Genomic DNA, 26,818 nt, shown 5'->3' with positions numbered 1-26,818 from the left:
AAGAACACAAAAGAGCCTCTTTTCTATTTCCAACCCTACCCTTTAAGCACAACCTTCAGTACAAAAATCTCATTTAATTCCACCTTAGAAGCCCTCATAAGATATCAAACTTTTTTCTTTTCCCTGAGAATTTTTCTTAAGCATTCCTCAAACATTATTCCAGGCTTTAATACCAAAGCTCTCTGTGCAGATGCTGAATTATGTACATCAATGCTACATTAACATACAAGCGGAAGAGATTACATTTATTTGGAGGAATCATACTGAGCATTATGTTAACAAAACAACATTTATTAGTTACGTTCCAATTGCTATTCAATCTGGATGATACAGAGACAATACTGAAGACACTAATAAAGACGGCAAATCCAACTGATACAAGCAAATGGAAAAAAAAAAAAAAAAAAAATAAATGTGGCATAAATACAAAACTGACAGCACTACAGCCGTAGCACTTTCCGCTAAAGAAAGATCTAATTTACAACTCTACACACTTGTTAAAAAGGTCAAGCTACTTGGAGGCAAGGTTCAGTGCTGCAAATCCATACAAGTAATGAGTGGGACCCGTAACAACAAAAGCAAGAATCGCTGTACCTGGAGGTCCTAGCAAGTGAGGGTGGGACGCTGATCAAAAATTTGAGCTTCTTCTTTGCGGCCGCGTCTTCTGAGGTCCCATCCTGCTTGCGTTCTGGGCCTAGGGGGAAAAGAGAGACAAGTCATAAAAAATTCCTCTCCAGCTTCTGCGGCCTCATCTTCAGTCTGCCAAGCGGTTGTTGTGATGAATAATACGACTGGCACAAGTCACCGAAGATGTGCGAGGGCCCCTCTTCTTCTTCTCCGCTTTCTCTCGCTCTTCCAGCTCCATGTTCTCACGCTCGATGAGCGTGATCAGTGTGTTACATCTCCTCTGAAGCTCCTGCGGTTACATAACAGTGTTAGGACATTTTGAATGGATGAATATTATATGATTGCTCGTGATACGGCACCAAATCTCACCATTGCGGTGCGGGACTTGGAGGGAACCAGGTCAAAGCGGGGAACTGGGAGTGAGTGCGTATGCCATGGCGAGCAGTCATCATAAACGCTCTCCCTTGTCAAAGCCCAGTTTGTGCAGCATGCAGATGAGCCATCGCTCCTCCTCCTCCTCGTGTAGTTCTTGCCTGGTGTTGGTACCGTACGAGATCCTGAGCTTGAGGGAATGGGCGCCGTATAACGTCCCTAAGTCTGCAGAGGAAAACCTACACACAGGTAGGCCTTTCAATCCGGTATATTTTTTTTAGCTCATAGCATCGTATGACTAAAATAGTTTGGTTTTTTTTTGCATTCGACTGTTCTTTTTTCTTTACTTCACATTTTTAGTAATTTGTGGAGGGGTGCTGAGTATTATTATTTATTATTATGATTATTATTATTATTATTATTTATTATTATTATTATTAATAATAATAAGAATAATAAGAATAATAATAATATAAATATAGATATATCTATATTATAATTTTTTTTTTCTTTTTTTTTTTTTTTTTTTTTGCTTTTTTTTGTCATATGTTTCTAGCACTCTTCGTTTATTTATTTATAGTTATGTTAGTAGGTCACCTTACACTAAACAGAAAATGCCTTGAACAATCAGCTTTAAACCCTCGATGGTAACCGGAGTTTGCCATAGGGCAACAATTAAAGTTATAATCATTTCCGTGTTATTCTGAAAAAACACGATACTATCACATTATGGTACTTAAAATGTCAGGCCTGTTAAGGTAGCCAATGAGGTGCGGTTTTTAAGGAACCATGACAAATTTCTGAATGTTCCTCCCACAATTCCTTGTCCCTCTGTCAACCTCACCCAAGAAGACCACCTGTTTTGAAGTGCTCCAGACAATTGCTCTAATTAACCGAAAATTTTATAAACATCTTTTCTCAAGTGGGATTTTTTTGTTGCAACAATCTTTGGTTACGCAAATTAGATTATTTTTCAATCATAAATAAACTTTTGGTCCCGAACATGCCAGTTCGACTGTAAATTAAGAACTATCACAGCGCCCTGCCCCCCCCCATCACTGGGGACAACTCTGTACCACTATGGCACCAAACCCCCACCCACTACCCGGCCCCCGGTGCTTGCCCAACCCCCTCCTTCGGCAAACCCCCCGTCACACCGACCAGTGGCCAAAAATTGCCGTATGGTATTTCCCATTGGGATTTTTTATCGATAGTTGCATCAATAAACCTTATCCAGTTATTTAATTATTTGACCGTGTTTATTGTAGTATATTTGGTATTTATGTTATAATTAACCAAAAGTATGTCTTCATTTCAGAAATGAATACAGCTATATTTTATGGATAAGGGCACTAGGAAGGAGTGCAGAGTTTGCTTATCATTGAGACTAAAGGGAAGTGCATACATACCCTGGCTGAAGGGGGACGTCCGCATGAAGTGCAGCAAATGTGACTTGCACACTTTGCATCACAGCTGAAAGGAACTGCTTTTTTTGCAGTTTTGGAGGGATGTCCTGAATGTGACGGTGAGTTGGACTGAGACATGTGCACAGTGATAGGACTGGGAACACCCACACTGGAGGGGCCAGCTGTGGCCTAAAAGTCAGAGTGTTGGACTAGTTACCCAAAGTCACCGGTTTGAGTCTCGGTGCGGGTAGGAGTTGGTCGGTGGGTGGAGAGTGAATGAACAGCGCCTCTCTTCCACCCTCATATACCCATAGCTGAAGTGCCCTTGATCAAGGCAACTGAACTCCCCAGTTGCTACCCGTTCGGTTGGATATATAGCTGCCCACTGCTCCGGGTGTGTGTGTTCACGGTGTGTTTCACTTCTCACTGCTGTGTGTGTGTGCACGTGGATGGTTAAATGCCAGGCACCAATTCGCGAGTATGGGTTACCGATACTTGGACAAATGTCACGACTGTCACTTTTCACTTTACTTCAGGGAGCCCCCTATCGTAATACCCTCGCACCCCCCCCCCATTTTTATGTTTTCATGTTTCCTACATGGCTATTAGTGCATGTTCCATGCTACCATACATTTACTTAACTTTGTATCAACTACTTTCAAAAAGACTTGTTTTTGGAATCTTTGTGGATTGTAACAAATAACAAAGTTGCTTGAATTTGTTATGCATATATGGTACAAAAGCGAATTTTTTTGTCCGTTGTTTGCAAGCATTATTATACGACTTTTTAGTACTATTTTTGAAGGTTAAATGATCGGACCCCTACTTACTTTTGGTTTTGCATGAGTTCCAAAGTATAAAAAATCTTATCAATATCTAACAAGAAAAGGTCAATGTTAACAGAAAGATAATCATAGTTTAATAGAAAAACTACTTTTTGGTCCTTGTCCATTGTGGGATCACTGTTGCCATATGGCAACGTTTTTCCCTAAATACCCCCCAAAAAAATTTTACATTTTTTTTTTGGATTTGTATAATTGAAGCTATTTTCATGTTAATAAAAACTTATTTAAAAAAAATTCATGGTTAGAACTAAATGCGTCCCATAGAGTTTTACATCATTTATTCAATAACAATAATGTTTTGGTTTTAGTTAACAGCCCTCCTCTGAATTAAATTCCGTAACACTATTTTAAATAAATCTGTTCCTTTTGAACTTTCTATTTTAAGGAAAACGACAGGTAATTTTTCTAATATTACGCAGCACAACCGTGTTTATTAACATTGATCTAATAAATTATAATGATAATAAATGCCAAGCCGCAATACGAATCATTTTGAGCCTTTAGAATCTAATATTTCGTATGATTGATATACAACAACATTAGTTTGGTTAATATTTTGATTAGATAACTTTTATATTTTCACTTTAAATTAAGTTTCACTAATTTTGTTGGATGCTTTCATCATTATTTTATAAAAATTTTAAATGTCTATAGTATTAATTTGTATCATTTAAAGTGTTTTTTACGTATTTTAAGTTACTTAAACTAAAGGAAAAAAAAAAAGATACTACCTGAAATCAGTTTTAACCTTTATTTTAAGGTTATTTTACCATAACAGAAAAAGTTGTGGTTTTAGGTGAATCTAAGAAAAATACTGCTGCTGAACTATAATCCTGGGAAACACTTATTTTACAGTAAATTATGAATAAAGGCTTGCAACTAACCCTAAACCAAATCGCTAATACTGAAGTCAATTTCTCAGTATGTAAATGTATAACTCACGTGTAAAAATAAAATAAAATAAAATAAATAAAAAATAAATAAATAAAATAAAGCCGAGTGTCTCTCACTTTGAGAGTCCAGGTGCTTTGATGCTGCTGTCCCCCTCTGGATTCGGGGCCTCTCCTCTCTCGATCTGAGCCATGATCTTTCTCAATGTCCTGCAGCTCATTGACATCGCTCCCAGACCACAGCTGCCACACAAGCAAAACACATCTTAATCATACACTTCCTGTATAAGGTTGAGGCTGTGCGCTGATGGAGTGTATATTGACATTACCAGAATATTCATGACCTCCTCCGGGGGTTTTTGCCCTCGACCTCACGGGCGATGTTCTCGGATTCGTCTCTTCCCACTTCTCATGGCCTTGATGAACTGATTAAAGTCACGCTTGGTCCGATAGTAAAAGCCCTGAGTACAGAAGACATATTGACATGATCTTCAGACTAGGAATAGAGGAGTTTAATGTTATTAAACAACACTGGGAATTGAATCTACACTTACAAAGGTGTCAGTAAATATGCATTAACTCAGTGGGCCGTCACACATGAATGATTTTAGCCTGTGAGAGGAGGTTCTCCTTCTCCTCCTCTCTTCTCTCATTAAGTGGTTTCAGCTTCATCGATCTTGGCTTGTTCACTCTTTCTGCATTTGGGCCGAGTTGGGCAGATCGGGGTGTCTTGGCACCTGTTAGTGCAGTGACAATCATGCAATGGAAAAGTTTAGTAGGGATAATTGCTTCTGAAGAGTTTTTGACATGTGATTCAACCGCTTCATTGAACTTGCATGTTAATATATGAACATACTGAAAGTTACAAATCACCATGAAACTTCATTTGCAATCCTTTCTACTTGTGTAATGTTCCATATTTCTAATTTAGATTTTGAATAAGAATGACACACAGAGCGTGTACTAAGTACACTAACATTAAAAAGTTTGGGGTGCAAGAAATTAATACTTTTACTCAGCAAGGGTGTAATAAATTGATCAAAGGTGTCAGTAAAGACGTTTATAATGTTACAAAAGATTTCTGTTTCAAATAAAAGCTGTTCTTTTGAATGTCCTATTCATCACAGAATCAGCATATTAGACTGAAGGATCGAATGAGACAATGAAGGACTGGAACAACTCACATGGAATAAAACATTGTAAATATAAAACAGTGATGTTAACTTGCATTCAATTCACCAGTAGTATTGTAGGTTTGATCAGAAATGTTAGCCATTGGTGGAGCATTATGAGACAAAACCACAAGATCACCTGTTTGAAACAATAGTGTAAAAAGTGTACATTTGTTGTTGGACCCCCAACATGAAGCTAACGATATAGACACACCTTGTAGCCAATAGTCCTTCCTGTAATACACGATCTCTTTCTCCAGCAGCTCAAAAAGACGAGGGTGGATAAGAACTGGAAATCTTGAAGCATTTGGTTGTTTGTGAGGACTTGGAGGACTGCGGGAACATGAGAAATTCCAGTTTCCAACAGCTCTCGGGTTTAACAATTTGAGCGTGAGGGTGAATAATACCTTTGGTGCTTTGGGCTCGCGGAACGCAAGGGCCTCTATGAAGTAAAGCCTCCACAGCGTAGTTGGCCTTGCGCGCTCTCTTGGGTGGCTCAATCCAGTTAGTGATGGACCTAGGGAGAAGGATTTCAGATCAGTCTATCGTTTGTCAACCGCCAACACTATATGACAAGTACTCGTTGCGATTTGATTCGTAATACACTAACTTTTTCTTTTCTCTGTAATCTTCACCCTCAAGATTTGTACACACTGTTTCTCGTGTCCATGGTGAAGTTCCTCAGCGAGCTTTCTCCAAGATTGGCCACTTCTCCTTCATCTCCATCGTCCTTAAAGTAACCATTAGTTAAAGTTCATAAAGAGCATTTCTCTAAGTTAACCGATACATTTTTTTTAGACTCCAGTTCAGCTTTGTGTAAGTCATTTCCCTGGATCAGGTCCGACCTTCTTATCATTCCTCTCTCCAAGATGGCATCAATGTTCTTTCATCGGTTGATTCGCGCTCTCCTTAGAGGCGAACAGCATGCGTGGCAACCACTGTCGAATGATGGTGAAAGCAATCTAAGCTTTGCCCAGATTTGCTAGGGTTTGGATCGACCATCCTGCCTGTTGGGAAGCAACAGTGTTGTAACATACTACTTAAAACACAATAAACAAGATGATGATGATGATGATGATGGTAATAATAATAAAATAATAGATCATAAATAATAACACAACAACACAACAACTAACAACAACAAAAACCACAGTAATTAAAAAAAATGTGAAAATTTAATTATCAAAAAAACAATTGAGACTCGAATTATATTTTTTTAATATTAGATAGATTATACTCAACTATTTATAAAATATTTTAATTATACACATATACATACATATATGATATATAGATATATATATAAATTAAGGAAAAAGTGACTAATAATTGTGTAAATTTATAATTATATAAAAATTATAATTATTTTATAAAATATTATATAGATAGAGAATAATTATTTTATAAAATATTATATAGATAGAGACTAATCATTTTATAAAAACTATATTTTATTTATTTGGACAAATATTATTTTTAAGTAGCTTTCATTTGTTTCACGTCTTACCTGTGTTGAATGACTAATAGAGTCTAAGCGGATCTTCATTTCTGCACGTTCCACACTTCTGTTCCTCCACTGTAATTTTCCGTGATGAAACGGAACACGCGCACCTGGTTTTTCTTTTGACCAATCCTGGTGGGCACGATCCTGACAAAGAAAATCCAATGAAAAATAAATCAACACTCCATTCCACAAGAGTCTGATGCTGCTTGGAGAAGAGTTCGGCAGAGGAGGAAACGCAATATGCTACACCGAGTTCTAAACATCACTAGAACAAGACCTAGATAGAAAAAACTAAATCAGTGTGCATAGTGACCATAGCCTGAAGATCCACTTGAGGATTCCAGTCCGAGTTCGTAGATGATGACGACGTCAGCATTGGCCAGAGATTGATCCCGAGACCCTCCTGCTATGGTGCTCAACATGAACAGAAACTTCGAGCTGGTGGGCTCATTGAAGGCGTTGATGGAGATCTAAAGAAGGTTATGAGAAACATTCGTTTTTGTGTTTATTTATCATTGAGCTCTTCAGTTATGAAAGAAGGCCCCATTCCTAGCTATGACTCAAATCACTGTCTCACCTGTCCGACTCCTCATGAGGAGGTCTGTCCAATCTAGACGGCCAGTAACCATAGTTGCGCCCACATACAAGAATCCTCCAGAATGTCCAGCACCCGGTCATCTGGACTGAAGATCAGCACACGGGAAACCTGCAAGGCAGAGAAAAAAAAAAACAACGAAGCATGGTTTAAAACCAACATGTCAAGACAATTTACCGTTATCTCCCTGTCGAAGCAGTGACGGACTGTAAAGGCGGATCACCTTGCTCTCTTGAGCTTTGGCAGCAGCTTGTCCAGTACCGCCATCTTTCCGCTGTTGACCACCCAGTGTGGAGGTCAGTGGTGTTGTAGGGCGTGCCAGGCTCCGCTCCATATCAAACAAGTACGGTTTGTTGGCAGCACTTCCTGAGCTGCATCAGCACGTTCAACAGACGCATTTTATCCATCTTCCACAGACAGAGTTCAGAATTGTCAATGTCCTTCATCCAAATCTTGGTTGTTACCCTAAAGAAAATATAAGTAGCTCATTAGTTGTCTTTAGATGACCGATACTTTGAGCTATTTATTCTAAAAACTTCCTGGTAAACCAAACCTAGAAACACATTTCATCCATACAATGCTGTAAATTTAATAAAAAATATTACCATTCTCTCTGCATCTTGCTGAGCCCAATATACATCTTGATTTCCTTTTTGGGGAGTTGAAGACGTTCTCCACATCGGCTTTGAAATACGCCTCAGCAGGAATGGACGGGAAGTACCTGTAAACATTAAGAGATTTGTTAGTTGCAAGTTATATATCTGTAGATAGATATCTCCATTTTTATTTTTCAAAATCATGGTTTTTTTTAAATTGTTATATTTTGGATTGTATTTTATTGTGTTAGTTAGCTGTATTTGTTAGTTATTTTTTTACCTAATCAAATCACCTGACTGCAGTTGATTGAGATTAATTGGAATGCACATGAAAATAAATATTTTGAAATAAAAAAAAAAAAAAAAGTTTAGCAACTCCCTTTATCCACTTTAATCTATTCTCACTCCTTATATATTTTTATTATTAACATTTTCAATATTTTAATAATTTTTTTTAATTCCTATTTAAATACACGTTTTGCTTAAAGTTTTCTCACTTAAATGTTTTTTTATTAACATTCTCACTATTTAAATAAATTTTATGCTTTAAAAAATAAAAGACATGTTTTGCTTAAATCTATTCTCATTTTAAATGTTTACGTTTTGCTAAAATCTACTCAAACCTATTTTTTTAATACACTTTTTCTTTAAATCGATTCTCACTTTAAATGTTTTTAATATTCTCCATCTTTTAAATACCATGTGAAGCATATAATATATAAAAATGCCTTTTGCAATTTATCACTTAAAAACATACTATTTTAAAATTTTGCATTAATATTGGAAAAACATTCAAATATTAAGCCAAATAATTAAGACCATAATGAGTAGATTTCTCAATCCAAAATATTACTGTAACATTTCCCAAAATATTAGTACAATTTCCTTTTGAGCCAAGTACAACATTTTAACAAACGTTTTCATGTAATTCACATGTGATTCAAGATTTAAAATGTCTACCATAGTAGTCAAAGTCCAAATGTACTCCAGCAGTATGCAGACGTTCCACAGTTTTTGTGGTCTCCCAGCCAGTTATTTGTGTCACACCAGGAATCCAAAACCTGCACAAAAGTAAAACTGACAAAAACAAAAGGCAGTCATTACAGGCAATTTCAAAAGATTTACACACCATTCAAAACAAGTGCTTATGCCACGAGTTCTTGTGGCAATATGCAAGAAAGAAGTGGCAACTCTGATGAATTGTAAGAAGTCAGGAGCAGGACAAGGTTAAGCAGCGCCCAAAGGCTCGTGAAGGTGGTTTCTGTAAGTGGGGCGTCAGTCAGGCAGCAGGAGCAAATCGATTTGTGGTCTTTGAACTCTCTCCCAATCTCTGCAAAGCGGAGAGAACACACTTTACCAGTTTTCTTTTAGGCTAAAAGGAAACCGGGGACTCGCAATCAATCAAACGGCTGTCAGATGGAAGATGGATTCCACTGCAAAACTGTGATTTCTCATTCTTGATACGGTGAGCCTCATCAATCATTCAGATATCTCCAGTTTAACTTTTTTTGAAAACGGACCCTCTCGATGATAACCATCGCATAGGACGTCACGCATCAACCCATCCACTCGGCCGGCAGCAGCGTGTCCCGGACAAAAAGCCGTTCTTGCAACCAGAAAGTCTGATTAGATGGGACCAGTTTAATGGATCGCTTTAAACTCTAATGAAACCAATACGATCCCAGGAATCCATTTCCTGCTTCCTCATTTCAACTCCTGTCCCCGTGGGATACGAGGCAGACAGCTCGTAGCGCGGGCAACCCAACTCTTGAACTCGTTCAATCCCAGTTATCCAGTGTGGATGTGGGCCACCAGAACCATGTGAGTTCAGGGAATGTTTCTCATAATTCTTCATGTAGCCAGCAAGAGAGATGGTCTGTAGAGTCTTTACTCAAGACCCTGATGGGACGAAAGACAACAAGAAGTGTGAGCCATTTGTAATGGGCACAGATTAAAACCAATTTCTGAGTGCTGAAATATTTTATAACTATAAAAAAAGAAAAGATGGACTATGGGAGTTTCCATAACTTCAACAGGCTTGGAATCCACCATTTAAACGGCTAAACACCATTTCCATGTAAAGGATTATATACTTCGTCATTACTCACTAAGGCGATGTAATCGATGGGTGGATCATACCATTCATCAGCAGGACCCGTTGATTCCGTTCTCATAAAAGAAATGAGCCAGTTCAGTCCACGTACTTGGTAGTCTTCTCAGTTTGCCATTTTTTTCACATCTGTTGATAAACTTTCTTGCCCAATAAGCTTTCCTTAAAACTACCACAGAGCCTTTTTACCTCATTCGTTATAAACACACCTGTTCTAAGTGTTTATAAAAGAGATGGAGGGTTTTTACTGTGCGTTTAACTCACAGGAAGGCGAATCGTCAAAACGTGTGCAACGCTGGTGGCCTTGCTGTTATCATTCAGCAGCTCCTTCGCTCCTCCTGCTCAGTCGGAAGGTGGCGGTTACTAAAAAAAGAACAGAATTAAACAGATAATAAGTGCAGTACTTAGGGCTGCATGATTTATGAGGAAAAAATCTAATTGCAATTTCAATTTATACTGTGATTTAAAAAAGAAAACCTCCCAGTTTTGCTACTGCTCATTTGCAGGATGCACCACTTGGACACAAAATCAAGATTTATATATAATATAATAGGACTTTTAGGACGAATACCTAATTACTAAAAACATAAACTTATACAAAACAAACTATTACTAAGAGAGAAATTACATAAAATAATACTTTAAAATACAAAACTGAGTATAAGAAAAACAGCATAATATTTTTGCTGTAAAACTGCATTTAAAATTAATTAAAGAGTGTTCCCCTCAAGTAGAACTTTCCATTATTTTGCTCCATGGGAAAATTGACTTTTTAATAACATATGAAGTGTTAAACATCTGTATCACTGGCAGCATGATCTTTATGGAGAAACCAGATGGGAAACAACTTCTGCTTCTGCTGGAACAGTGTGGGCAAACTCACAGCTCCAGCAGAGAGCAGGTTCTGCTTCTCATCTTTTTTTATGCGAGGGCGGCCCGGCTTCTCTTTAGAGGTGAAGTGGGGTCTTCCTGGGCAGCTGGTTGGATTGAAATGAGCAAAACACTTCAAGTTTGCTTCAGGAGGTACTCAAATCTGTTGGTCCGGTCTGTTTTCTGTTTGAAAACAAAGCAAGTAGAAGTCAAACAATACACACAACGTCACATCTACAGTACGGATCGACCATTCTTGTATAACCGTCATATTGCATTTTATACCTCAAATAACTTTGATTTTTTATGGAAGGCTAACTGCATTACCACTTTTTCTTCATATCCACCCGGCTGGTCCTTTTCCTTTGCCGAGGGAGGTGATGACGACTGCGCTTCACTATCCATTGCTGTATCCGATGCTTCATCTTGACCGCTTTCTGAAGCATCATCCTTAAAGAGAATCAATAATGTAATTTAAGCTTGAACAGCACTAGAACAGCTTGTTAATTTGATATTTCCCAAAAGGACGGACAGTCTTTCGTACATATTGTGAATACTTTCCATCCCAATTTACAGCATTTATGAATTTAAAATAAAAAAAATAAAGTGGTCACATTTATAAAAAAAAAAATATATGCATTTTGAAACCATGCACAAAAAATATCTCTTCACCATGTACATATATATCCATATAAAAAAAAAAAAAAAAAAAAGAACGAGACAGAATAAAATTATCATATATATATATATATTTTTTTTTTTGTTTTTTTTTTTTAAAGGTTAGGATATTTCACACTCATAAAGCATTGGATTGGACAATATCTGGGATACGCCCACCGAGGAGCACAATTACTCATCAGTATAAGATAAACATACATTTTAATGCGACGCATTGATATTTTATGTTATACAAATGACCTCAAACTATCGACACGTTAGGTAACAAAAATGTCATATCACGTTGTGAAGGTTAAAATACGCCTAAACGACAAACGTAAGTAAGCTATATTAAAAGTAACGTACGTCTAATAAATGTCATTGTGCGGTGACTTTTGTGGCATCTCGTCGATCCGATGGCGGGTAATTCCCCGTTTAGAGTCACACTACACACAGAACGGAACTTTTATTTTGAATCAAGTCTACAATAAGAAGAGGAGTGCACCTGGATAACTGCAGGCTCAAGCCATAAAAATGTACCTGCCTGACTCATAAAGCGAAGTATGGTTAATTTAATAAAGTAGCGCTTTAAAAGTAACGTTAGCAGAATAACAACAACACCACTGATGTTTAATTAGACGGTAACAACACATTAAACCGCACATCTGTCTAACTCCATCCAGGGTAAAAAGTGATCAGATGTTGTTATGAGTGTGAAAATGGTCGCCGATCGGCTAATCTATTCATCTGAGCCGGAACAATACATGCTAACAAAAACTTTCAGCTGCACTTTAGAGCCAAGATCGGATGGTGCGTCGGCCCCTGGTTTCCAGCTCCACCAGTCTGTGTTTTAAAGTGCCAGGTGAACTGGGGAGTGATTAATAAGTGGGAAATGATGGGGAAAGAGGCACTCACATCAGCCGGACGGCCGGGTCGAGTTGGCTCGGCTCTTCCCGCTGCTGCTGCTTGCTCCACGGCTGCTTTCTTTTGATGGACATGATGTGCTGGCTAATAATGTCCGTTGTTTCTCTATGTACACGAGTAATTACGTTTAAAAACAGGCCGAAAAGCCGAAAAAGTATATAGGTTTGATTGGGAAGTTTCAAAATATTGCCCAAATAGAGCAATCTCACCACGCGTCATTCACGGCCCCCGGCTTTTCTGTTGACACTGTTCCCGCAAAACGGGCCCGGCCACAAACTATCGCGAGATTTCAGACGCGCGTGATGTCATTCTTACTGTCTACAAGTGAAATGCAAACTCATGTATGCGCGTTTATTGTTATTATCATCTTACAGTTTTACATTCCTAATTGTTTTAAATAATAAATATGTTTATTTTTTATTTTTCATAAAGATGTTGATAGACACTTGAACTCTCAAAATTCACTTGCTTGTAAGACCTCAAAATGTGTAATACGTTTGAGTTCATTTAATACATAGATCATTGGATACTTACTATTGTTTAAAATATATTGTTGGTCTTATTCATGTAAATGTTGTCTTTGCTGTTCATTTTTTTTTTTTTTTTGCTGCAAAATGAAAAAAAAGAAAAATCATGCGTGAAATATCTTTTTGAGGCCTGATTATACAAACAACAACAAACAACAACAAAACGGTTTGTAAATTATTATTTAAAAACAAATTTTGTTGAATGTCCTTTCTTTTGGGTAAGAGAAATAGGTTTTACTCTTGCAAAATTACGGTACGAACTCATTAGTAACAAACAAATAAACTTTATTGTTTCTTAAAAAAGTATATATAAAAAATTCTAATAACTATTCAACTTAATACAGTTTTAAAGCTGTTAAGGTTAAAAATATTTGTAGTGTGCTGATAAAAATATCTGTTAACTTGTAGCACTTTTTGCGTTATGTGAAAATTTTTTAAAAAATTAAAAATTGCCCCAATAGCATTGTTTGATTTAAACTGGGTTTTTGATTTTAATTAAAAAAATTAATTTTTACAAAAAAAAAAAAATTTTAAATAAAAATTTTATTAGGTAGCCTAAAGGCCCCCCTTTTTAATTTTATTTTTTAAAAAAAAATTTTTTTTATTTTAAAGGGTTTTTTTCGTTAATTTTTTTGGGAAATTTAAAAAGAAAAATCAATGTATATATAATTTTTTTTTTTTTTTTTTTTTTTTTTTCTTTAATATATAATTTTTTTTTTTTTTTTTTTTTTTTTTTTTTTAAAAACAAAAAAAAATCTTGGGGAGGGAATTTTTTTTTAGAAATATCCCCCTTTTTCTGTTGACAAAATTATTTTATGAAACCCAATTTTTTAAACAAAAAACAACAATTTTTTTTTTTTAAAATAAATCAAACTGCATTGTAAATTATATAATACAAATTAAACAGTTTTTTAAACTGTTTTTTGATTGGGATTATTAATTATTTTAAATAGTGTTTCTGATGAAAAAATTTACATGTTTTTAATTTGTTTTTAATTTTGCCTTTGTTTTATTATAGTTAACCCGTCACAAAAAAAAGCTGATTCCTGTCGAAGCATGTATGTGTGGTCCCTTGTTTTACCGTACCAAAAAAAAAATATAAAAAAAAAAAATAAATACAAATATGTTTTTAGACAAAACAATTTACAAAAATTATCCAAGTTTTTTTTGTTTCAAAACCATTCATTTTAAAAACCACACTTTTGACACAAAAAATTTTTTAGTAAAAAAATAAAAAAAGCTTTTGAAACTTTCCCTTTAAACTCCCAGTTAAACCCTTGTGCTGATGATAATTGCATTATTTAAAATAAACCCTAGTATCCCCCCAAAGGCCGTTTTAATACTTTGGGAAAAATGGGTGTTATAAAACCCTTAGCTTTTTTTTTTCTTTAAATTAATTTTTTTTAGTTTCCTCCTTCCAACCACAAAGGGGTATTTACTATTTAATAAACACAGTGGAATGTGAACAGGACTCTTTCCTAAGGGGATTAATATCATAATTTCAAATCAATTTCCTATATCCATATTATTTTTTTATTTTTTTCTTTATGCATGTTTAACAGGATTCCAAAATACACAAACGGAAAACTGGATATTTTAAAACACATAAATGATGGTCAGCAGTGTAGTGTTTTTACAGCACTCGCGCGCGCGGCGTCTCGCGCAGCAGAATCAAACGAGACCGTTTTAACACAGACACATGTTCCATTTCCAGGTAAACGTTGTCTTTCTTTACCAAGTGTACGTCGAAACGGCTCTATTGAAGAGATTTAATCTGACAAGCGCTGTTTAGAAGATTTACACTTTGGTGGAAAATTGCGGCTTTGTTTTTCGACACTACAGTTAGCGAGCTTAATTTGTTTGTGAGGCCTAACCGTCGGTTTCCTCTGGTGCTGATATAGAACAAGATGTAAAAGCTTCATGAAATGTATAACAGCTAAATGTCTCTAGCGAATACCCGCTGTTTTGAGTTTAGTGTGGCCCAGATGTGTGTTATTGAACCTTTGGCCTTGTGTTAGCATGTTAGCGAGGCCGTGCTAGTTCGTCAACTAACAGGAGCAATGTAAACACACTGGGATCACTTTAATTTCAAAAGCTTTTTTTATTTATTTCGTCACTCTGAGAATTATGTCTTCAGGGCGAAAGGGTTTCTGTAAGATTTAATTTTTTTTATCTGCAGTTTTAACAAAAAATAAATCATCACGCAACAAACAGCACAGTCCGTATTGGGAACATGTATAAACTGCTTCTAGGAGTAATGCATCTTTTTAGTTAAAAGACCTAAAATAATCAAGATTAATATGTTCTCTACCACTGATCATATCAGGGTTAGGTTTTGTTGAGCAACCAAGGACAGTATTTTACCTTTGGATGTCGGCTCCAAGCATCATCTTTCTTAACACCTACCTTACGTTAGACCCCCCTACTGTATTACATGTGAAAATGTAGAATTAATCTGTATTGCTTACCTGTGTTCTTTTGCAGTCTGTTTGAGGATGGAACTGCAACCCTTGAGGAGGAAGGGTTGGTAGACGAAGAAGATGAAATTGACCAGTTCAATGATGACACTTTCGGTGCAGGGAGCAAATCGGTACGTTTTATCTTTATTATTTTTCTTTTGGCAACCTTACACCTGGGACCTCGACATCTGCTTTATACCACGCTTACTAATACATGTTTCTAAACATTTTCAAAATTTGGGATTCTGCGAACCGCTTTATGTTTACAACTGCGCACCTCTGGTCTTAAGCGATAATCGTTCTGAAAACCGTTTTGAGTAGAAAAACAATACTTGGTTAATTACATTGTTTTATAACTTTGCTTGTTTTTGCCAATAATACTAATAAAGTACACGCGTTTTTCTTCTGTAAAAAAAGCAACAGAACTACCCCAAACACTCTGGCTCTTGTGCGCACTCTCGGTTTAGACCTTGTCATCTTGCACTTTAGTCAAAGCCAATACACTACTCTTTAAATTTTCTAGATTTTGACCAAATTTATTAAACAAAAATGTATGCAGCATGGATAAAGAAGAAGAAAAAAAATACACTACTCTTTAAATGTTTTTGACGAGGGAAGAGAACAGCCTAAAATTAGTAGGCTGTACGTCGCATTTATTATTATTATTCAGAAATAATTTAATTATTTTGTCCAGAGAAAAAATGTTGGAATCATGCAACTCATTGTGTCCATGCGTTTTATTTAATAAACCATCGGTATCCTGGCCCTTTTTTTTTCCATTAAGGGCCTGTCACAAATTAAATTCGAATTTCTTAATCGTTCAGATTACAATTACACGATGCCACAATAAACGTATCGTTCAATAGCGGCAATTAACGTGGTCAATCACAGTCCACTTATGTTATTCTGAGCTGCCTTAAGGATGTGTTTCGGATCGTTCTTTCTACAGATTATCACATTCTCAGGAGTGTTTTTCTTACCATTGTTTTGATTACTTTAGTGTTAGTATAACATTATAATACAAACAATAGTATATCATCCACCTGCCAATTTCAATCTGTCCAGATAATCGAAACCAATTAACATCGCAATTCCACGGGAATAATCGGACAAGGTAATTTGTCAGAAATCGGCAGCCCAACTTTTCATGCCTATTTTTCGATATTCCGCGGCCTTTAAAAAAATTAAAATCGGCCGATAAATATCTGCTCCGGTGCATACCTAGTCAATAGTACAGAATGCGCCATAAAAGTCAAAAAGTGCATAATAGTTGTGGCCACAAGTAATGTTTACATAAAAAACAACAAAAAAAACCAAAAAAAAAAAAAAAGCTTTCTGACTAGTTATTCATGTTCTGCAGACACCTGGTACTACATCTGAGGGGGGGAGTACTTTGGCATCTTCAGATTGTAACAGCAGCTCCTATATGTTTTCCCTACTTAGATGATGATTGGCAGGAGGAAGAATCGCCCTGCCCCTCGCAGAGCTTGATGCCAGTAGGTACGAGACGGAGTTCGTCATCGGGAGCGCGGGCGACCCCGCCTCCTCCACGTTGACACTCCCTTCTCGCGGTGCCGGCAAATGCCCACGTCTTCAGACCCTCCCTCAACCCTCCCTCTTCCTCCCGGCTTTGACCCTGACGCAATCTAGATGAACGGGTGGGTTGAAACTGCGGAATCAACTTTGACCTCGGCTCATTCTTGGGTTCGGATTCCTGCTATTGTGCTTGGAGTGGGCACTGCCAGGTCGGACAGATCTTCACCTTCCTCCGCTGGCTGTCCCGGTCAGTGCTCCATCGCCCTCCGGCGTTAGCTGGACAGTCTTCTCTGCCTGCTAAGCTACAACACAGCACGCACGCCAGCTCATGAGCAGAGGTGCCGCGCTCCGCCGTCCACAGGGTTCTGCTGCGTGATTGGTCTCTTCCATCATATGAAACCACTATATGTGATATGATTCGATTGTAAATCTATTTGTTAAATCATGAAAATGCCATCGCGTCAGGCCTGTGGACTTTTTTGTTTTTTTGCAAAAAAAAGCGGTAACTTTAAACAAACAGGTTATTTAAGGGTTGTTGCAGATATGTTAGTTTCTTTTGCCACATGTAACTATAGGCAGCACACAATTTAATTAAAATTAAAAGCAAAAAGAAGTCCTACTTATTGGAATTGCAAAGGCTGTGTGATGTAATTAAATATATTCTCTATTCAAAGTGAAGTATGTGCTTGTACAGTAATGTTTTACATAGTTAGCTCTTGATGATATGAAATGGTGTACTTAGGCCACCATTTACACTGCATGGGTCTCAAGTGACCCCAATTTCGCCCCCTAAAATTTTTTTTCCTCTCATGTGGCATCGATCGGATAGTTGACCGGTGAACGTGTAAGCAGGAAAAAACCCGCCCGCATTCGAGTCACGATTTTCTCCAGAATCGGATTCAGGCCTCATCCTCGCTATCCTGGTTAATCACAATCCCGGATATGAATCGGATACGTGCATTTGCGTGTGCCCATGTAATCAGACAAATCAGATATTCCCCCAGATAAAGGCGAGTCGCCACGGCTTAAAAAAGTGACGTCAACTGCAGGTGGAACTGAGAGCACATGAATTATTATAAGGTCGCCTTATGGAGGACGAAGTGGGTACTCACACACCAGTGCGATCAAATGCGCGCAGAGCTTCATCGTCTTGTATAAGTTCTTATGGTGGAAGAAGAGGACAGGATGCAGGGTTGTTACAGGAAATAAATCCAGTGTTTGACAACTATTGGCACGAGATTATGGAGCACGGTTTAAGGCTTTTTAAGCGCTTTTTCTCTCCGGCCGTACGAGGCGCGCTGATGTGTTTGCTGATTGTTTTGTTGACGTTTGTGCGAAAAATATTGTGGAAATCAAAACAATGTATGGATGTTGTGTATTTGCATCTGCAGTGCCATTTGTAATTTCGTGCTGTGTGTTATCGCTGTGTCCTCAGGCGGCGCGGGTCAGGAACCAGCGCTACGCTTTGTAAGTTATCAGCCCAGTGTCATAGCGCTAACGGCAAAAATCGAATACGGTTCCCTCCCTTTTAAAAGATGATTATGTACAGCAGGCTCGTCCAAAAACAAAATCGGATATCGTCTAGAAAATTCGGTATTGTGTGGCATGCAAGGACCGGCAGTGTAAATGCAGACTTAGATTACTTGTTACCATTTCACAAAGGGCACAGTACGTATTTCTTGTTTTTATATTTTTTAAGTACATAATTAATTTTAAATTGAATTTTTTTTTTGAGTTTTAATGTGCAAGTTGTTTCGGTACAGTATTGTAAAGTATTTTTAATTAAAAGATACGTCAAATCATAAAATAAAATTTAAAAATCATAAAAAAATCACTATTTGCTCAAATAAACAAAAACTAAAATGGGATCTAAAAATAAAGGCGTCTTAAACACCCTGTCTTAACCAACACGCATGCCCCTCTGGCTTTACAGTTTTTCTGATACTCGTCAACAAAAGTATATGGAGTTTGTCTCTGGTGTGATTTTACCTATTACTGCTGCTAACTATTCAGAATATAATGACCAAGTATTTCCCTGTTGTTCTTTTCCCCTTCCATAGATAAAACTCTCACAGTATTTGTGGAATAAACAGTATGGGGGTTTTCAGTCCTGTTAGTTCTGAACTAGTACCCCTCAAAAAGAGGGTAAACACATTTGTGCTATACTTAGAAAAGCCACCTCCTCTTCTCACACTTGCATTGATTTGTCTTTCTGTGCTGTTCTTCTAGAACTTGTCTTCGATTTAATCTGCTCAGTGACAAAAGCGCTTGTATGTCGATCTATCAAGAGAGCCTGTGCGCTCCTCCTACATCGGCCCTCCTTGCCTCACGCCAGCGCGAAGAAGGCGCGCGATTTGTTTCCGAAAAGGGTTTCCGACCTCCCGCTTTCGCTCTCTTCTCACCTGTGATTGGAGCGGTGCCACCTGGTCAAGGGGCGTGTACCTATTGGAACACGGCTCAAGACAGTCCCCCCCGAGTCAAGGTCTCCCCCCCCCCCCCCCACAATCACTCAGGTGAGTATGTCCAAGGGGGTTCGCCGTTTATGTACTCAAATATTTACATTAAGTCTTTAGCAGACTTTTTATCCCAAAGGCGTCACTGTGACAAAAGTGAGGTAGCAACAGTCATGCAATCCCCACCAACCACAAAGAGCAATAACCCTACTGAAAGCCGCTATGGTACAAAGTCCTTCTCTCCCCTTATGCCCAACCTCTTAGTTGATAATGCGTGAAACTGTAAGGGGTAATTAAAACATAGTATTGTTTGCTAAATTAACCCAAGGAGTGTTTGATATGTTTGCATTTAAGTATTTCTGGATGCATGCATTGATTTAGATCAACTAAAGTAGTTCATATTGACGTTGCGTATGCTCTTTCTTTTTTCTTTTCCCTCAATAATCACCCTTCACACATTCATCGTGAGAGCCTCTGTGCCACTTGCGCTACCCACCTCCTCGTCCCTGAGCGTCTGTCCCCCCAACAAACCTCCTCCAGCAATCGCTGTGAGTCCTCAGATCAGTTCAGAATCACTCAACTCCAACCTGCGCTGCACAGTGGCGCTTATAATGACCAGTAGCAAAAGACAAAACATATATATTCCACGCTTCGATGCCCTCTGTTTGCTCGTTTCTCGAGGAGTGGCTCTCTTTTAGGGGCATCTTAATGTCTAAATGGGGCTTTGGGAGGAAAACGATCTTGGTATCATCATATTATTTTGCAGGTTTTTTTTGAAACAAGTATTGAAATGTCAAATTAAAGACATACACCTTTCGTCTATGCATACTCTCAGTTAAAATCACCGTTGTCTCATCCTCCGTTCCCGGTGGTGTTTGGTCCCTGTGTTGCGTTCTCATGATACAGAGAGCCAAAAAAAAATTTGACAAAACTACGCAGGTGAGTTAAGTGATATGAGTGAGTCTGTGTATACCTCCATTTTACTAAGAGGTGGATCTAGAGCTTCAATCATGTCCCTAACCATAAAAGTCAAAAAGGTTTGTTTTTCTTTCTATCTTGTGCTGACGTCTTCAGATTGGTCAGTAATTCGACGTGGTCCAGCTCCCCCAAATATTACAGGGAGGTGTCCGGGGGTTTCAGGGCATTCTTTGGGCCAAGTGCGGCCGTCCTAGAATTGGTGGGTCACCATGGACCACGCCCGTGGCCACGTCAGGCGGACCAGTCGCGACGCACTAACGAGAAGGGCCCACCTCCCACCTCCACTTTTCCTCAGCCCCGGAGGATGCTTCAAACCAGAGGATGCCGAACAGAGGCTTGGGGTGGGTGACCATCGGTCCTCTCTATGAATGGCACCTCACGTTGAAATGCCTCATGTAAATGTTTCTGTGTCTCTCATAAGCCTCAGTGATAACGTCGGGGAAGAGGTTTTGGAGGACATGAAAAACAGAGATCCTTACGTCAACTCTGAGGAAACAAAGAGAGACGTAATGTGTAGCAAGAATCCAAAATGATGCCACTTCAAAGCACCGATCCGTATCTGGATGATACTTACCAGGGGTAGGCTAATTCACTCTTTTACCCATTCTTTCCCCCAAGACTGAAACACAGTTTCAAATTGAAAAGCCCCCCCTCATTTTTCTTAAAGTTTATTGCTATTTTAAGAGGCTGAGACATCAGAGTTTGGTCTACCATTGAGTTATTTTTAACACACTACGTGCTGGAGCTTGAGACTTTTATTGAGTTTTTTTAATTTGAATCAACATCATTGTAAAAATGTTGTGTAGAAAATTGCTTGGATTTTTGTTATTATTTTTTTTTTTTTTCTTCGTAATTTATTTGTGTGATTATTCTTTTAGTTTTCCACTCAGGACACATTCTATTATGGGGTTTAAGATGGAGAAGCGTCAGGTGCGGGACCGGACACGAAGGAGCACAGGCACACCACTCCAAACTCATCACTCCTCAGTGGCTAAACTGGAGCACACCTATCGGCCAGGTAAAAAAACAACACGTGGCAAAAATGGCATTAAAAACTGCCCCACCGTCTAACAGTTTTGGTCTTATAATGTCCAAGCAAAACCAAAAATGTTTGTATATTTGTTGCTGTTATGATGTTAATTGTGAATTATCTGTCAGGTCAATAATTTCACTCGTGTTCAAAATGGTCTAAATTCTTTGTGACTATGTTTTGTTTCATATTGGCAGTCTTGCTAGGCTCATTAGGAAAACTCACTGGTCTCCAGTTGTGACAACAATCCCAAGCGGAAAATGATTGATGCCGTGGTGACCACTAGCAGTCGTATGTGATGAGGGTCAGCCACTCTTATTCCCAAATACACCCTTATTACATAGACTGTTTTTATTAAAAGCCACTTATGAGGCCTGTTTTTCGCGTTGATTATGAGTGGACCCGTGCATAAAACGAACTCAATCAGATTCTGCTCCTCCCTGGTCCTAGTAATAGCAAGTTCTTCTTCATGAATAAAAGAGTTTATTCAAAAGGTGCATTGTTACATGGTGGCAGATTTTCTGATAGTTGTACCCAATGTCGCCCGTTTCACAATTTTGCAGAAAAAAAGAGAAAAGCAAGTGTGGAGAACAAAAGGACATACAACATCCTTCTACACTGTGGAGAAGGGTAAGGAAGAGAGAGAAAGTTGAAGCTTTTGTAGCCACATGTAAAGTTGTATTTTTATTCTGGCTTCAGGTGATTAATTAAAAAAAAAAAATTTATAGCTTATAATATATATATATATATATATGATATATTAATATATATATATTTTAATATACACCTAATCACTACATATAATATTAAATTTTATAAACTTGCTCAGTCTGAAATCAGTTTATCAGTACTGTTCCATCAATTTATACTTATCCCTGCCAAAAAAAAAAAAAAAAAAAAATTATTTTCTGGCCACAACTAAATAAAACAAAAATAAGTTTGCGGTTTCGCAGCACAGACTTCTATTTGTTGAAGCCCTGTAATTAAATCAGTATCCTGGAAAATATATCCTAAAAACAATGTATAGAATAAACAAGTACTACACACTGGTAATAGGTTATGTTTTGTGCGCGCAGATGCTACCCGTTTACTTATGAGAAGTGCATAGAATTTGAGAAGAATGTCTCTTCGCAGACCCCTGAGCACCAACACGACCACTGCCCCGCACTAGAACAGCATAAAACCCACACCAACACCCAAACGGCTTGCAGCTCTACAACTCTGCTTCCGAGAAATAAAGAGTGGAGATCGGACGGTTGGAGTGCGACCGGTAATAGCGCTAACATGAGTAACACAGTGCACATGAACTACAACGCTAGTGGAGAAGTAGTTTTATTGATCATGTTTCTTAACAATTTAGCATTAAAGCTCATTTAACATTACCTGCTTTTATTTAAAGCGGACTTAAAAATGAGGACAATAACAAGCAATCAATATCAACACTAATTAATGTAAGTTGCTTTGACAAAGTGTTCCGTTAAGACTAACACAGTACTGCAATTGTGTTTTTTCATATAATAAAAAGAAAAACAAGCTGTAGATAGAAGTGATGACTGAGAAGTAGAGACTATGCGTATTGTTGAGGGTCATGTGTTTAGTCAAAATCATAAAAAGGTAAAGTAAAGCAGTTAGCTGTATAGGCAAAGGGAGAATGAGAGAAATAGAATAGGAATAGGTGCTAGAGTTAGAGGGTCAAGTGTTTTTTTTTTGTTTTTGTTTTAGAGCTAAAAAAATACCATATAGAAAATGTGAAGGTGGTAACAACCTTCGAATAGAGAGTCGTTGTGGGAGTTACGACAGGTTCAAATGAAGATGGAGCGATGTGTTTTTGAGACGATTCTTGAAGATGGCCTAAGCCTGTTCCGGTTTGAGTGGTGGTGTGCGGGTCCATTCCACCATGGATGGGAAACAGTGGTAATGGAAAAAGTCTGTGAAAGTGTGATGTTTGGTGGCCTCTTTTGGATGCAACCAGAATTACGCTGTTCTACACACCTTTGTAGAACGAAAGCGTTCCTAGAGGGTCAGCATAATGTCTGAAGGTAGTGTATAGAGGGGTGCAGAGTCAGTGGTGGTTGTTGTAGGCAAAAACATTAAAGCTTAATTTTTGCGAACAACTATTGGTAGCCGGAAATTTGAAAAACGAAAAAGGAGAAAAATGAAAAAGGGTGGACAACATTCTTTTGTCTTTAAAAAGAAATCAGCATTTGTTTATTGTAGAGATTAAAATGAACTGGTGGAAGAGGGAAAAAAAAAAAAGAAATTAACAAGGAGTTGTGTAGATGTTTTTCTAATGTTGTAAAAAGAAAAATCCGGACGGGCAATTTTTAGCAATGGGTCGGGACAAATTCAGTGATTTGAAGGATTTATGGTTGATGATGGATGGTGAAATTGGATGAAAGATGTTTTTTGGTGTCATCACCCTACAGGATATAAAACCCAGTTTCTGAAGACAAAACCTAGGATGAGACAGAGAAAGAATAGGGCTGCAACTAAAATATTTTGAAAACGATTGAGGGCTGATTTTTTTTTTTTTTTTTTTTTTTTTTGTTTAACTTATTGGATAATGGATCCCCAAGCCTTAAACAAACCCCAACTGTTATGAAAAAATAGTATTAAAAAATTTATAATCCCTGTCATAATAAAAAAACACAAATAGTTTGGGAATCTGTAAAAAAAATTGTTTAAACCCAAAAAATTTATCATTATTTTCACAAACGAAAAACTAAAAAGTAATTTACATAATAAAAAAAAGGCCCCCTTCTTTTTTAAAAGCGCATTTGCTGGCATTTGTACTTTTGGGATCTTAAAAAAAAAAAAAAACACTAGCCTTGCATTTTTTTTTTTTTCTGTTTCTTTATAGCAACTCAATAATTATATTGAGCATTAGAAATATACTGTACTAAAGACTTTTCATTTGGGGGATTAACCCAAAACAAACAAAAATGATTTGGTAAAACCCATATAGTTTGAGCAGTGTAGTTTAGAAACCTTACAAAATTTGCTTTAAAAAAATTTTGCATGTTAGTAAAAAAACTTAAAACTCAGATGAAAATTTTAAAAATAAAAAGATAAAAAATTTAAAAAACCCAAATTGTTTAACCCAATTGAGAAAGTTTCAGGAAACACAACATTTGATTTACTCACTCAACTGTCTTTTTTTACCTGTAAAAAAACTATGAAGGTTTGAATTTAATTTAAAAAGACATGCTTTTCCCTTTTCAATTCCTCCTTTTATAAGTCTTTCACATATTTTTTACTATTTAATGCATTTTTTTTGTATTTTAGTGACCCGGTGGTTGGATGTTCACGTGGGGAGACCCCCACTAATCGATAAAGGAATCATTTATTACTTCATTTTCAAATAACTTTTTATCGATAGTTGTTGCAGCCCTAAAAAAAGGGTCAAGAACTGGCCCTGAGGCACCCCCTAGAAGGGTTCGTCTTGGACACCTACCCCCCCAAAAATCCTTGAAGGACCTATTTTTATTTTTTTTTTTTTTTTAAAAAAAGATGTTAAAAGCTGTTTTTTGCGTTTTCAAAACTGTGTGAAACCACTAAAATTGTGAAAAACTAGAAGGTTTTTGACCGTAACAGACCTATTCCCCCCTTCTGCAGAGTGAGATGAGCTGCTTGATGATCATTTGTGGTAAAGGGGGAAAGCCTCATTCCGACCCCCCCCTTTTTGCCCCAAACCCCAGGTGCTGCTGTTGTATGGGAATGCCAGGGAAACCCCAGTTGGCCAAGAAAGACAAACAAGCCAGGTAAGTCACAGATGAGAGTGAGAAAGAGATGTGGCAAGTTTTTATAGTTTGATTGTGTTAGGGAAAAAAAAAAATTTTCTCTTTGATTTCTTCCAAGGACTGTGTGGTTTTAGAGCCGGACTGAGTGTCCAGTCCATGTCGAGTTTCCCCCTTATGATTTCTTCAGGAGCGCAGGGGGTGAAGGAAGTTCCCTTGTGTTGCAAATAAGGTTTACTTCAAAATTTAAATTTATTTTATTTTTTTAAAAGGGAAAATGTCATCTCCTCTGGCTTTTTGTCGAAATAAAACCATGATATTTCGTAATGTATGTGTTTTGTTTGTCAGTTTTTGGGGTGCGTTGCTCTATCTGTTTAAGTGAAAGGGGGAGAGGAGGGGAGACTCCGTCCCAAAAGTCAGCTCTGGGCGTAACCCCTGTGAGATCTGTTGGTTTATCTATCTTCCCCACGGGATGCGGGGATTCCCCCGTATTCATGTTTTAAAAACATGTTGCGGGTTTCATCAGATTTGTGGGCTGGGTTTTTAAACAAATTTCAGGATTGATTCTCATTCACACTTGCAAATTTAATCAATATTGGTTATTTTGGATATAACAGGGACCCGGAAAATTTTCGGAAAAAAAAAAATGAACAATCGAAAAAATCGAGTCGTTTGGGATACATAATTTTCTTTTTACTAAAAGGTTAAAAAGGACGTTTTTTTTTTTTGGGTATAAACTGCTTAAATTTCATAATGAAATTTTTTATATTAAAAGTTAAAAAGAGTACAATAAGAATTTTAAAAAAATAAAAGGAAAAATTGGTATAGCCCGTAAAGGAAACCATTTCCAGACCATTAATCTTTCATCCTTTGGGTACAAAGACACAGGGGGTTAGAAACTTACAAAGGGCCATTTAAGAAGGATGTTTACCATCGAAACTCCCTGTGCCTTTTTAAGAAAGTTAAGAATTTCTTAATATTGCCTTTTAAATCAAAATTATTCTATTATTGGCAAGCAAGGAAACTCCATTTAACAAAACATTGTCTTTTTGAGTTTAATTCTTCAGCTCCAACGATAAGTATGGCATTTCTCATAAATGAGTAAAGGGCGGTCAAACCAATATGGTTTTTTGGGTAAAAGGGGGTTACGTGACATTTTTACAAGCTGTTATTTGAATCTTGGCGGGAAACACTGAGCGATTACATGGGCAGGATAAGATTTAAAGCCTACTCTTTTTTTTAAAATTCGTCGGATGTTATATTTTTTTTGTTTTGGATGGTATTAAGTGGAGGGATGATCGTCACGTCTCTTTAAAATGAGGCGCTACAGCGTCGTCCTTTAATTAAAAATCCAGAACTGCTTTATTTTTGAATACTGAATACAAGGCAAATTTGAAATCTAGACTTTGTTTCTTTAAAAGTACAAAACACAAGCTTATTTCATTTATTGGGTGGGGGTCCCCTTTAATGTTCAGTCATTGAAAAAGGCTGCAAACGTCTTGGGATTTAAGAAACAATACGTTCCGTAAA

The 26,818-nt window shown here is 37.4% G+C and overlaps 1 pseudogene; it reads right to left on the bottom strand.

The window, feature by feature from the left end:
• Positions 1 to 628: 628 nt before the first annotated feature.
• Positions 629 to 12,642, bottom strand: LOC122146070 (annotated as a pseudogene).
• Positions 12,643 to 26,818: the final 14,176 nt, after the last annotated feature.

The sequence above is a fragment of the Cyprinus carpio genome, chromosome A1 (assembly GCF_018340385.1).
Source record: "Cyprinus carpio isolate SPL01 chromosome A1, ASM1834038v1, whole genome shotgun sequence".
In the NCBI taxonomy this organism is placed as follows: Eukaryota; Metazoa; Chordata; class Actinopteri; order Cypriniformes; family Cyprinidae; genus Cyprinus; species Cyprinus carpio.
This window is presented reverse-complemented; position numbering and strand designations above follow the sequence as displayed.